Here is a 12,887-nt window from a genome sequence, read left to right on the forward strand (position 1 = left end):
CCTCTCTACCTTCTTAAAGAATTGTTCCAGGCTAGTCTGGAAGGTTGATGACTTATTCTAACCAAACCAGTTTACCCATGTAGTCTTTAAGTACAATGCTAACAGCGTAAACTGAAACACTCATGTCTCAATTTTGTAAAGTTTTTATGGGAATGAGCATCGTAAACTTGAAATGTCTTATGTTGAGACTGTCATCACCCAAGGACCCCCTATATCCTAAAGAATGTTCCCCCTTTTAAAATGTAGTTGCCTACTTCCTTGCAGTGGTATTTAACTTGTTCCTTTATCCTTATAATCCTTGTAAAGAGAAGTTAGACTTGGATTTAGCTTTTTTATTTTACAAGATTACTTCATCACTATTAATATGGGTTTCATATAGCATGATGTCATACGTCAAACAATATCAGATTCTATCACTTACTGGTGCTATGACTGACCACCAGACTGATTTAGTTTTCTCACCAACTAGAGTTATGTAATTACCCTGAATTGGTTGATTTAACTACAAGTTTTCAGAATAACAACTAGGCACCTACTTACTTTAAATAGTGTCTATTGATTTGATTTTAATATTTCGGATCATGAACCTAGCGTTTTTTGTATATTCAACATGTGCCAGTTGTTCGGACTTAAAAATTGTCCCATTTTTGGCTAATAGGAGCTCTTTGATATTGGCTCCTATGTCCTTTGATATAAAACTAATAGCTTTTTATTTTGACATCAGAGTAGTTTTACAATTACAGAAAAATTGCAAAGATGGTACATCATATATTATCAAAATAGAGAACCAGTGTTTTATTTTTATTTACATTTGCTTATTATGTTGTTTTCCATCCTTTTCATTTTAACCTTTTGAATCGGTTTATTTTAATTATATATCATGGGTACACCATAAAATTGAATGAGCTTTGTTAGTCAATATGAAAACCTTTTTTTCTTTAGTAATGGAGATTTTACTTTTATTGATATTACTGATATCAATAATGTTAGCTTTCACTAGTGTCGTATTGTTGTGTGTTACATATATTATAAAAGTATGTAGTCTCTTTTCCTTGTTCTTTATCTTCTTTTAAGTTTTAAGAAAGTTTGTATAATTTTCCAGTCATTACATTCATACTAATACCTTTCTATAGTCCCTCAGTCTTCCCTACAGGAAGACAAAATCTATTGGTTCTCTACCGTGTAGGGTCGTGTGGGTCGTGTGGCACAAAGCCTGGTAAGATTTAATGTAGGAACCCCTCAGAATGGTTTGAGTGTGGCAAGTCCCCTGAAGCATCTCAGAGGCAGGAGGTATAATTGAAAGTCATTTTACCTAGACTGAAGGTATTTAATCCCATCTCTAGTCCAACAGGGCAAGAACAGTAAAAATGTTCGGAAAGGTGGTTCTCTAAACAAAATAGGCTCATCAGCTGGGGGGAAAAACACAGAAAAAGATAGGGGAAAAGGGGATATCAAAAATGACACTTCAAATTTTTGCACAACCTTGTTCTCATTAGTTAGAGATTCTGCCAAAATTTCTTTAGGAAACCCAAAGCAAACAGCCTATGATTCAGTGTGAAGCTGCCCGTGGGATAGCCCGAACTGCTAAGTTGAAAAGTTTTAACCCTATATTATTCTTGGCAACAGAAAATTCACTTTGGATTAAATTCTACTGAGTCACCCTTATGATGCAGAGAAACTCATCAACAAAAAATTATTTTCCAGAGAAGATCATAAGAAAGTTTTGAGTAACTGATAAAGAGTCACGACAAATATTGGTTGATGTCACAGGCCCAGATTTAATTGCAAGGTATGTCCTACTACAGCATTAAATTATTATACATTTGTTTGAATAGTGTGGATGAAGCAACTCAGGTTATGAGTTAGGTGATTTCAGGCACAATACCTCAAAGTACATAATTGGGATATTGTAACAATTAAAGATTTAACCATTGTAAGGTGTTTACCATGATTTCTGATGCATTTTAGGACCTCAAAGTATCATTACTAGTATTTCTATCATTATAAACTTTCATTGGTCTTAGACCCAAAGGAAGAAATGTAACATAGATGCATCTGTGAAGCAGAGTATATCCTTTTATCTTTCACTGAGATGTGCTACTTCTCAAAAGAAAAATATATAATTAATTTACCTTCCTGCAATGTTGTGACAACTTACTAATTAATATTGTATAATGCTTTAGAAAACAGCCTGACCGGGTGGTGGCGCAGTGGATGGGGCGTCGGACTGGGATGCGGAGGACCCAGGTTCGAGACCCCGAGGTCGGAGCTTGAGCGCGGGTTCATCTGGTTTGAGCAAAGCTCGCCGGCTTGGGCCCAAGGTAGCTGGCTCGAGCGGGGGGTTGCTCGGTCTGCTGAAGGCCCGTGGTCGGGGCGCATATGGGAGAGCAATCAATGAACAACTAAGGTGTCTCAATGAAGGGCAAACGATTGATGGTTCTCATCTCTCTCCATTCCTGTCTGTCTGTCCCTGTCTATCCCTATCTCTGACTCTCTCTCTGTCTCTGTAATAAATAAATAAATAAATAAATAAATAAATAAATAAATAAATAAAATGGTTAAAAAAAAAGAAAACAGCAAGTGAAATAAAAATGCTAAATATTGTAAATCAGCTTTTCTTCGAATAGCAGCTTTAATACACAGTCATGTAACCTGATTTAATTAAACACTACAAAGTTAAATACTAAAGAGCAGAGGAAGCAATAAATTCTCTTAGGCATAATTCAGGGAGAAGGGCATATTTTCAGAGGAGACTTAAAAATAGGGTGAGTCAATGAGGCAGAGAGCCACTGGAAAGCTGTTTGACTTGAGAGAAGATAGAGACAAGGTCTCTTCTTAGACAATCTGCTACGTTCCCTGGGACCTCATTAGGACATTAAATGCATCAGCATCTCAAATAACAATGAATGTTAATAGTGATCATTGGTAAGACACAAAAGAGTGCTTAGTTACCCTTTGGGAGAGTAAATGCAGTCATTACTGAGAATTGTCGAAGTCATATAAAAGTTGAAGAAATGTAATAAATTGTGCCTGGCTAACACCGAAGAGCTATACTTCCCATATAGACTTTAAAGTTGCTCCCAGGAAGCACTTACTCAACCAAGAACTACATAGCTTGGCCATCTCCCATCTAAAGGTAGCCATGTGGCTATTCAGGTAGATGGAAGGTTATCAGAAGTGACGTGTGTCACTTCCAGACTGAAGTGAATAATTAGTAGTTGTGCTCTTGCCATAATCATTGCCTTCCCACAGTACCCTTGATGGCTCCTTATTGAAGATAGTGGCAACAAAACATGGAAGGACCCTGAATCCCAGAGTCACCATTTGAAGGAAAGCAACCCAGGGAGAATTGCCTAAGTCAGACATCCACCATGGGCCAAGCATGGGTGGGAAATAGAATTGTACTTGTTAAACTACAGGTATGTTAGAGTTGTTTTTTTACCATTTTTAGAAATTTTCAACCATACATAGTAATATATTTTTGCTCCTAGAGTTGATTTTTTTTACCTAAACATCTAGTTATTAGAATAACCAGATACCACAGACTAAGGGTAGAGTGAATGGGACAGGGAAGAACCCAAAGCTCTGGCTGGAAGGCTACATAATCAAAGTGAAGAAGTGAGAGAGAATACAGCAAGTTGGACAGTATGGCTGAAATGAAGAGCAGGACAGTGGCCCAGTCTCAAACACGGCGCAGAGGTCAATAAGACAAGAACAGTTTCTCTAAAGTGAACTGGATTTCTGAAACCAGATGTCATGAAAGTCTTTAGTGAAAGCAGTTTTCCTTGAGTGTTGGTAGAATAGGTCAGACTATAGTGGACTGAAGACTGAAGTAAAACTGAGTAAAGAAAAGAAATGTAAAATGTTTCTTCGAGAAACTTGCCATTAAAAGGGAAGAAAGATGTAGGCAGCAGGAGGAAGCTGCAAGAATGAGGGACAGACTTGTTTTGTTTCAGGCTTGGCGGTGACTGGTAGATGCAGCAGAAAGGGAGTGATATGACATACAGGAGAGTCCCTGAGAAAATGGGAGATTGTGGAACCAAGTCCATGTGAACAGGCTCGCCTTGGATGGTGGGAAAGGTACCTCTTAATCTAACATACAAGAGGCGAGCACAGGTACAAATTGGAAGAGGGGTGGCTGCCTGTTCTCACTATGGGAATGGCAAAGAATTTAGAGATATAGACAATAATGTTTCAATCAATAGTAAAAAAAAAAAAGAAATGGAAATTGTGTCAAGACAATGTACATACAATCAAATAAGAATGAAAACGTGTAAGACCAAGTAAAGAGGAAGACTGCAAAAATATACAGACCTAGATTCACATATAAGGATACAGATGTGAAATGTAGTTAAAATAATATATAGAAAGAAAAGACAGCCTTTTTAATAGACACTTTTAATATTTGATAGTTACCTTGCAAATGTTCTGAGTTAAATGAGGAAGAAGAAAACTAATTATTATCAAGGGAACAAAATGTGCCAGGTAGTGTACAGATTAGTTTGACAGATATTTTCTCATTCATTCCACACCACAATGGCATAAAGTATTATTTTCACTTTCTAATGAGTAACCTGGAGTTCAGGTCACAGTTATCAAGTAATGGAGCTAGGGTTCAAACTCGTGACTGTGTGACTTAAAAACTCATCATGCCATTACACCTTCAAATTACTCTTGCTTTAGGCAATGAACGAGCATTTGCTCTGAGACAAATAAATCAGAATTTATATATGTATATTGTTTTCATGTCTTACTTCCTATTTTGTCAACTTTCTGAAAACAAAGTCTATGCTTTTTTTTTCTACCTTTGTATCACTTACGCATAACACAGTGCTTATGTGTATTGAAAGTGTCCAGTAAGCGATTGCAGTACTGTTTAATTTCCTTATGTCTATTTCCATAATCACATCAGGATAAAATGAAAGTATTACAAAGGAAGACAAATGAAAGAGAAAAATGTCTTTAAAAACCTTATAATGAGATAACCAAGCAATAACTAAAGTGGAAGAGCAATCGATGGTGTAGTTGCTTAAAGCAGTATACATAATTGCACGGGTTGAGTGATTTGCGCATGTTGATGACTGTGAAACTTACATCACTGCCAATAAACAAAGATAGCATATTCCTGTTCTATGCCAGATTCTAATATTTTTAGGTGGATATACTCAAAAAGTCTAAACAGCATATTGTTGTCAATTAACCATTATCAAATATTCCAAAAATACTTTGTGTGTTCCAAAACCTACATTGAATTTTAAAATTATATTTTGATGTTCACACAGCAAGTAACAATTTTTTGCTTAAGTTGATTTTAACCCTTTTTCAGATTCCATTTGAGAAGTCTGAAGACCCTTTCTTTTAAGGACTAGATTTTAACATATACAATTTTAACATGGAGTTAAGAGTTTGGAAGAAAAATAATGCTTATTCTAACAAAAATTCACAGTTTTAGGTATTAAAGGAAATCAGGATGCATAATGCACAATAAGCAACATTTTCAAACTACATGCATGGAGCGTGGATACATCTGGCATAATATTTAATTTGAATACTATCTTTGTGTTATGCACACAGAATGTCAAATACTATAGTACTGGTTATTTCAGTCCTCCATATCAGTAACATATTTAAATGCTTCATTTAAGTCTATAACCAACAATGCCCAAAACCAAAAATCATAAGAAAAGAAAATGGTCTAAGCTAAAGTTAAAGCACCAGATTTTGTTTTTATTTAAAAGTTACTTTTATAAATAACACATGATTTTTTATAAAATTCAAGCAAATACACAAAGAAATAATCATTTTAATTCCAACTTGCTGGAAGTTTTTCTTACTAAACTTAACATCAGACTAGACATCTCTAGGCATAAATTCAGGTAAATAATAAATTAAAAGAGACAAAATGACTATGAAATAAGGATTGTTCTATGCATGTTTTAAAATTACTTAATAGTATTTGAACTTAACAAAAAGAGTGAAATGTAAAGCCTGATAATGTTTGATAAATTTTTAAACCAAATTAATAAACACTGCAAAGAAAAATTTTGAGTGGCTGGAATTATTATGGTTATTTTTTAAACTATATTTTGGCTTTGGCTGGGTGGTTCAATGGATAGAGTGTTGTTCTGGCATGCTGAGGTCATGGGTTCAATCTGCAATCAGGGCACATACAAGAAGCAACCAATGAGTGCACATTTAAATTGAATAATAAAGTGGAACAATGAGTTGATGCTTCCCGCTCTCTCTCTCCCTTCCTCTCTCTCTCTCTGTCTCAAATCAATGGAAAAAGCATATTTCACTTAAAATGCTACTGATGGTTAATATAAAAAGATAAAATAATTATCACACTAATATTTCTCCTGCCATTCATTGAATTTTTTGTTAATAAAGTATTGTCTTTGGGTTGTCAAGGTTTACATTCTGTTTCAATTCTAACAATCCCTGTAGATATTTAGTTCTTAGTTTTATATTGAAATGAAGTGCTGCTCCTCTCTGTTCTTTTCATCAGGTCCTCTCCACTCCTGAGTTCTTTATTTTAACAAATTGCCTGAATTTCCACATCAAGTAGATTTTCCAGGAAGAACCGGTTTGTTCATGCTTGTGAGTGTCTGCCTTTTGCTTCCACACTCAATGGATAGTTTTGATGGGTGTAAAATTCTTGGGTCACACTCTGCCTCAGAATGACTCTATTGTCTTATGGTATTTAATATTGTTACGAAGAAATTTGAGGCCAGTCTGACTTTCCCCCTGACAAATATCATTCAATTTCTGCTTAAAAGCCCAACCACATTTTTATCTATAAAGTTTGGAAACTTGATTAAGAATAAATCAAGATTCTTCCTTCATATTAACCCTCTATGGAGCATGGCATGCTCTTTCAATCGGCAGAGTCTATTCTTCATTTCAATAAATTGTTCTTCTAAATTGATGTCTTTCAATTAGTTCTGTTTTATTCTCAACTTAAGGAACACCAATTATTCTAATATAGAACAATCTTTTTTCTCCGTGTATAATTTTTTTAACTGCCAAAGATTGTTGCCTTTTCTTTTTGAATTCAATTTTTTTCTTCAAATCACTAATTTGATTTTCAATTATGTCTTTATCCCTTGGTGTTTCTAATGTTTTGAATTTTGCAATAGTAGTGTTTGGAGTTTCAAAAAAAACTGGGCATTCCAGCCTACCTAATATAAAAAGAAATTGTTATGCTTTTTAAACAAAAATAATTGATTTTCTCAATAAGAAGAATTTATGTTTTTGAACCTTTGCCTCCCCCCCCCAACATGCTTCTGATGTTGATTATTATTTAAATGTCTTAAACCCAAAACAAAACTACTCTCCCAAGCTCTTGATATAATGTGTTCTGATTAACATTTGAATGGTATTAATCAACAGTTTGGGTATCTACATACTTTAGTCTTCTCTGTCCAATATCCAGCACTTCCCCTCTTAACAGTCTAGATAAGAGCTATTCAAAATGGAGGTTTTTGTATGTGTGTGTGTATTTTTCTACCAGGTTTTATGTACTTATAGAAAAAAATAGTTAATTTTAAACATAACAATTTTTTATCATTGAAAATAACTTTTGAATATTAAAAGGGAGTATTTTCTCTTTTTTTGGCAAAAACAAAAATGAGTTAAATAATACTAAAATTGGGTAATTAGGATACTGAACTAAAGGGTAATAAAAAGAATTATATTGGAAAAATCAAATAGAAGAACAAGGGAGTAAAAGATGCTTAAGAGTTAAATATTACTGTAAGGCACAAAACCACCACCCTGACCCATCTACAGCCTAAAGAATTAAGATGGCTGTTCTCTCTATATGGGCAGGAAAAACCTCACACAGAAATCAGTCACTCCAGTCTTCTATTCAAAACTGTGTTAGAACATAGGGGAAACCATTAGAAATATGGAATTTTATGGGGGAAAAGATATTAAAAAGTATTTTGACTGGACATGGTTTGAGTAGAGGTAGCTGGGGTGGACTTGGGGGTTCTTAAAACACACAATCCAGTACTCACTCAGAGGTCCTAACAGCCCTTCAGGAGGAATAGATATAAATACTCATGCTTCTTAAACCCCTCAAGTTGATAGTATTCATTTTATAGATAGTAAAATACTATGTTTATTTTGTAGATTAAGAAAACTGAAGATTAGAGAGGTTTAAAAACTTGTTTAAGGTCATATAACTCATAATACAAGAAAACTAGAACCAGAATCCAGGTCCCATGATTTCTTAAAATTCATAATAGAAATGCAAGAAAACACTAAGCTTAGCTAACTACGCACCTTATTTTCTTATTTCTCATGAATATCATGCTTGAATGTGTTTCAGAAGAGAGCTGTCTTCTTATTTGACTTGCTTTTCTGGAATGTAAAGGAGCAAGTAATAGAGTACACTGCCTTCCTACACATGGTTTATAGACTATGGCTGCAAGCATTGTTTTTCTCTTTAAGACACAAGAAAAAGTGTGTAAGTATTCACATCCACAAATAAAAGCCACAATGAAAATAAGATGAAACCTGAATATGGTGACCATTTAATATCAAATATGTGTTTATAGACATGTTAAAAAGAAAGAATCAATGAAGGAGAGAAAGCTAAAATATATAAAGGCATTCACTAGCCAGCCAAAAACCTTAAATAATTACAAGGATGTGAAGTGTTGAAATTATGTTATGCACTTGAGCCAATGGAAAATTCATAAAGTCCATGGTTATATTATAAAATATCTTAAGAAATATCTGTTTGTCTATCTAATGACCCATTTTTCAGTAAGTACTTTTGTAACCTCCAAATAAATTTACAAGCCTAGCAGACAGTGATTACTTTCAATCTCTTTTCTAAAATAAACTCTGCATATCTAACTATAAAGGCAATGGAGTATATAGAGAGTTAAGAAGAATGGGAGCTTGTGATAAGAGGAGGTGTCCTTCCTTGAAGTAAATAAAAATGTAAAATTTACTGTTTTCATTCACTAGTAGAAAATTTCTTTTATGTGTTATGATATCTGGGATAATAGTTGCTGATGCTGAAATTATATTTAACTACATAGATATTACTCTATGTATTGATACTTGAACCACGTCTACAAATTTATGTACTTACCACTAGGTGGCAGTAGCGCTATCTGGGGTAGCATTAACTTCATCTTTCTATCCAATACCTCTACAGCAGGGGTGAAGAACCTATGGCTCGCGAGCCAGATGTGGCTCTTTTGATGGCTGCATCTAGTTCGCAGACAAATCTTTAATAAAAAAATAATAACGTTAAAAATATAGAACATTCTCATTTATTACAATCCATTCGTTTCCGACCGCTCATGTTCATGGTTGCGGGTGGCTGGAGCCAATCACAGCTGTCCTCCGGGACAACATCAAATTTTAACTGGATAATACGTAACGTACATGGGTCATTGTATGGCTCTCACAGAATTACATTTTCAAATATGTGGCGTTCATGGCTCTCTCAGCCAAAAAGTTTCCCAACCCCTGCTCTACAGCTTGGAACTTCCCAACAATTAACACGTCTTATTTAAAAAATTTTTGTTGTTATTAAAATACAACTGAATTAACAACTAAGACATTAATTAGTTATCTTTTCTCAAAAGAAATAATATTAGAATAAAGATTTAAAGAAAGATGACCCTGCACATTGTTTAATATTTGCTGAACTGCACGAACTGAACCAAGTTGGCACGCATACATGCTGGAATGTTTAAATAGGTTTTGTCACCACTTACTTTAATTTAGGTTACAAAATTACTCTGACATGCTTCATAGAGGCAAGAGCTTTCCTGATTCTGCTCCTTCAGGTGAGTTTTAAATTCACTGCTTACTCTTATCAAGATGAAGATCACATTTTATCCTGCTAATGAGCCTTGAAGCATAGTTTCTCTTTGCAGGGCTGTTATTCCTCAAAAATAGGCTGAAGCAATTATTGCTGGATCCCTCTGCTTTTTCTTTTACTTCTCAAGCCTACCCAGGGTTCAAAACTGTCAGCTCTGTTAAGAATCATACTCACTAAGAATCAATACTTTCTTACCTGCATGGTCATCTGTGAACCTCTCTTGATACATTTCCTCCTTTGAAGCTTTTTTATTATGGGAGTATTTTTTCCCACACACATTTGTTTAAGATATCTTATTAAGTAAGTTAGCAGTCGCCTGACCTGTGGTGGCACAATGGATAAAGCATTGACCTGGAACACTGAGGTCCCCGGTTCAAAACCCTGGGCTTGCCTAGTCAAGGCACATACGGGAGTTGATGTTTCCTGCTCCTCCTCCACTACTCTCTTCTTTCTATTTCTCTCTTTCCCCCTCTCTAAAATGAATAAAAATAAAATCTTTTAAAGTAAGTTAGCAGTGTTCAGGATCTCCTCGGGCTTTCTATAAAGAAGCTTTGCTGGCTTGTCTTTCATTGTCCTTCAATATATTTTGAAGTTGACAGGAGAAAGTGATATTAAAACTTCTATAGACAATGATCATGTCTTCTTTCATACTTTCATCAGCATCAGGTTCTACAAAAACAGAAACAAGACAGATTCCCTCTTAACTGTAGTTTGAGATTCTTTTCAACATGTCTACTTTAGTATTACTTAAAAAAAATTTTTTTAAAGCCCATGCATAAAAACAAAACAGCAACAACAAAAACCAAGCTGTAAAATCAGCATTAGTAACTAAATAGAAAATATGGGGGTTTGATCGTACCAAAAAAAAAAGAAAGAAAGAAAGAAAGAAAAACAGTGAAGAGCTGCTCTGATCATTAAGTCATATATAAATTTTTTTCTTTTAAAATGGTAGCATAATCAACACAAATGACATTTCTGGGTCTTGGTACATCCAAGTGTCCACAGATTAAAGATGACTTAATTGTTTTAACCACAGTCTGAGTCAGAAGAGCTCAGTTGGCAAATATAAAAATATCTTGGTGGCTATTTGCATTTGTGTAACTGGTCATTTCATTTAATGCCCAGAGTCTAGGTAACAAAACAACTTACAGATAGTGAGACACACCTTGCAAAGCAATGCATTCAATCTCTGACCAGAGAATCTATGGGGTGCAGAGGACACATTGATCTTGACAGCTACATCCTTGTACGTAGGAAATAGTGCTGTCAGCTCAGCATCTTCAAATTCAGATCACAATATATTGAGAGTTTATGTCTTTAGAGGTAAAGCAGTTAAGCATTCACCAAGATTTGTTGCTTGTACTGTCACCTTTAAATGACCTCTTAAAAATCTTTAAATAATTAATTATTATTTTAAATATCTAATGTTACTGTTAATAGCTTAAAGTCACTTCTCATAATTTCACCTAACAATGTATTTCCATTAAATAGTCACAGCAGAATGACACTTGCTATATTTTAGACTCTAAAATTTAGAGTTTACTATGAAGCAGCCCAAATAAAGTAAAAATATATAGAAGAAAAACATGACACAAATAATAAGAAATTTCTCCAGGCCTAGTATTAAATGTGATTCCAAGCAAATAATGGTAAAATGTATAGACTCTCCATTTTTTCTAACCTGTTATCTTTGAAATGTTGTTATTTACATATTTTCTAAACTTTATAATCTAAACAGCAAACTTAATTCAGAAAAAAAAAATCTGCCATTGCTGATTACCATAGCCAAGATCACAGACACTTAAATCAAAAGTCACTTGAGTTGGAAAAGGTTTAAGTTTTTTCAATAAATTATTTTTTATAATCACTATAAAAGTTATATAGTACACAGAGGCTAGCTGGAGCCAGATACTTTACAGTACCTGAATTGTGGGGAATACTTTCTGAGACATAAAGCTGACAATCAGACATCCGAGTATGCCTGGGAAATAGCAGTCTCTGAAAGATTAAAGTGTGAATTTAGTAACCTCGAAAGCAAAAACCATTGTTCTTTCACTTGTGAACTGGGAGACCGAATGTGCAAATAAATGACAATACTAACACATGTAAAAAGATCAAAAGGATCAAAATCATATCCCAAAATAACGTTGCCAAAGCTGAAAAAATTTTTGCCCCACTAAATCTTTTATTTTATTTTTTTGCTATTTAAAAGGTAGCTCTGTGATCATGCTGAAATGTATGCATAAAATTGCTTAATTGATAAAGTAAAACTGAGTTATTCATCATTGAAACTGAATAAAGTCACTAACATTGCAATATAAATATCAACTGTTTTTTATATAAGCACCATAATCTTTATGCTTAGGTAGTATTATTATGCTTATTTTGTTATTATTTTATAAAAGCACTGTGTATATCTGGTTAAAAAATAAAGGGGGTCAAATATTGGTGACAAAAGATGATTTAACTGGGTGGTAGGCACACAATGCAATATACAGATCACACATCAGAGAAATGTACACTTGGAAAGTATATAATCCCATTAACTAATGCTACACCAAAAAATTTAATTTAAAAAGAAAATTAATAAAAAGAAATAATGAATAACTAAACTAAAAGTGAGGGCTTGTATAAAATGAAGAAAGCTCCCTTTTCTCTTACTGAAGTATTTTTAATGTCAGATTTTTTTTCAAAAATTGAATTACTAGCCCTGGCCGGTTGGCTCAGCGGTAGAGCATCGGCCTAGCGTGCGGAGGACCCGGGTTCGATTCCCGGCCAGGGCACATAGGAGAAGCGCCCATTTGCTTCTCCACCCCTCCGCCGCGCCTTCCTCTCTGTCTCTCTCTTCCCCTCCCGCAGCCGAGGCTCCATTGGAGCAAAGATGGCCCGGGCGCTGGGGATGGCTCTGTGGCCTCTGCCCCAGGCGCTAGAGTGGCTCTGGTCGCAATATGGCGACGCCCAGGAGGGTCGCAACATGGCGACGCCCAGGATGGGCAGAGCATCGACCCCTGGTGGGCAGAGCGTCGCCCCATGGTGG

The sequence above is a fragment of the Saccopteryx bilineata genome, chromosome 3 (assembly GCF_036850765.1).
Source record: "Saccopteryx bilineata isolate mSacBil1 chromosome 3, mSacBil1_pri_phased_curated, whole genome shotgun sequence".
Classification (NCBI taxonomy): Eukaryota; Metazoa; Chordata; class Mammalia; order Chiroptera; family Emballonuridae; genus Saccopteryx; species Saccopteryx bilineata.